This window comes from Sinocyclocheilus rhinocerous, unplaced genomic scaffold, assembly GCF_001515625.1.
Source record: "Sinocyclocheilus rhinocerous isolate Xijiao unplaced genomic scaffold, SAMN03320098_v1.1 scaffold1128, whole genome shotgun sequence".
Lineage (NCBI taxonomy): Eukaryota > Metazoa > Chordata > Actinopteri > Cypriniformes > Cyprinidae > Sinocyclocheilus > Sinocyclocheilus rhinocerous.
Genome location: NW_015632731.1, coordinates 188,941 through 191,037, shown reverse-complemented (window position 1 = coordinate 191,037; position 2,097 = coordinate 188,941).

The following is a 2,097-nucleotide window of genomic DNA, read 5'->3' as shown; positions in this document are numbered from 1 at the left end:
CGAGAAAATATCTCGTTATTACGAGCAAAGATGTCGTTAAAACGAGAAAAGATGTCGTTAAAACGACATAACATCTCGTTATTACGACATAATTGAGTGGAAAAAATAATATGTGTGTGGCAGCAATGCGTCACCGTATAAAAGGGACTTGAAGCGTTAGAAAAAAGAAAAAAAAAAGGATTTTTTTCTTTTTTGATGGCATTCCATACATTCAAATTTCAGGCACAGCAATGGGAACAAAAATGGCACCTAGTTTTGCATGTCTTTTTGTGGATTTACTAGAATAAAATATTTTATATAAAAAAAAAAATTAAAAAAAATTTTCTTACCACATATTATTTCATGGAAAAGATACATCGATGATGTGTTTCTACTTTGGAAAGGGGAAGTTACTATTTTTTACAAATTCATACAATTTCTTAATATGAATTTTAATGGTCTAAAATTTTCTTTAACTTTTGATATGGAAAAAATTCACTTTTTGGATATTGGTTAAAAAAAGAGACAATAACCTCACTTCATCCCTATATACGAAACCAACAGACAGGAACACATTGTTACATGGTAAAAGTTTCCATCCAGTTTATTTTTTTTTAAAGTTTACCGATAAGTCAACTCACATGAATAAAACGTATTTGTGAAGATAGTGATGAATATGAAACAAAAAAACATGGAATGTTATCAAAATATAAAGAAAGAAGTTACAATGAAAAGTGGCTTTCATTTGCAGAACAAAAGGTACAAGCTAGACGCCGTGAAGATCATCTAAACCCAAACAAATGTAGGAGAACATCAAGGTCAGGTATTATATATTGTACTACATATGCACCAAAAATTTTCAATATAAGTAGGGTGGTGAAAAAATACTGGCACATTCTACAAGATGATCCATCCCTAAAAAATATGTTGGAGAAACATCTCAGCGCTTAAGGGATCGTATTACTGAACACAGGAGTTCAATAAAAAGAGGTGACACAACTAAACCAGTATCAAAACACTTTAAAGAATGTAATCATTCTGTGTCTTCCTTTCTATGTTTTGGTATTGAACATATAAAAATTCCAGTAAGAGGATTCCAGATACGGATCTAATTAGGAAAAGAAGAGACGTATTTTGGATTTTTTATTTAAAAAGTTTGTTAAAATATTTTTTATAAGATCGTTTCCATAATGATTTTGCATATAGGTGTGCATTGTATTCTATAATATATATACAAAATATAATTCCCTTTTTAATTACATTCTTTGTTTGCTTTGACTCCTTAACGTCACAAGTGTCACTGGTATTGTATCAATATAATATTTTTTTTCCCCACGCACCTTGTTGATTGTGTGAAGTTGCACCAGAACTATCATACCACCTAATATAATATAAAGTGTGACTGTCTACACACACACACACATATATATATATATATATATATATATATATCAGTGGCGTTCCGTCCATATAAGCTGTGAATGCTCCGCATACCCAGGCCATTTGAGAGAATAAGTTCACGGGATAATTCATGTAAACATGATTATAAATTGATCCCTTGTCATTTGAAATATAACTTAAAAGCTTAAAGAGTTAGGAATAAGTAAGTAAAATGATTTATTTGCCAAACGTCAGTAATTTTCTTTAAATCTACGTCAGTTATGGTTGCTTCCAGGCGAGCAGATTCTCCTCAGCTTTCTCGCCTCCGCTTTGTTGCTATGACTCGTCTGGATTGTAGCGCGTTCTCAGTGATTTTCTGATCTGCGGCTGATTTCATGCGCGCGGTAAGCTATCCGCAAAGCGCCCGCCCAAGCGGAAAAAATGTGCTGATCCTGTCAGATTTCGTTTGCCGAAAATCAAATTGTGTTTGTTGCAAAACCAACTCGACTAAATTAAAAGAAAAAAGCACTGTGCATTTTTGTTTTCTCAAGCAAGGCAAATTTTAAAAGTCCACTGAAAACATATCTTCTTACCTTTTTGGTCATAGACAATGTATGTTGAAGATATACGTTATTGTCAACGTTATTGCCTAAGTGGTAAAAAATTAAAATGTTTATAAAAACGTGGGCTATATAAAATGTTAATAATAACAAACATCATATTGTTCCCTTTGTTTTG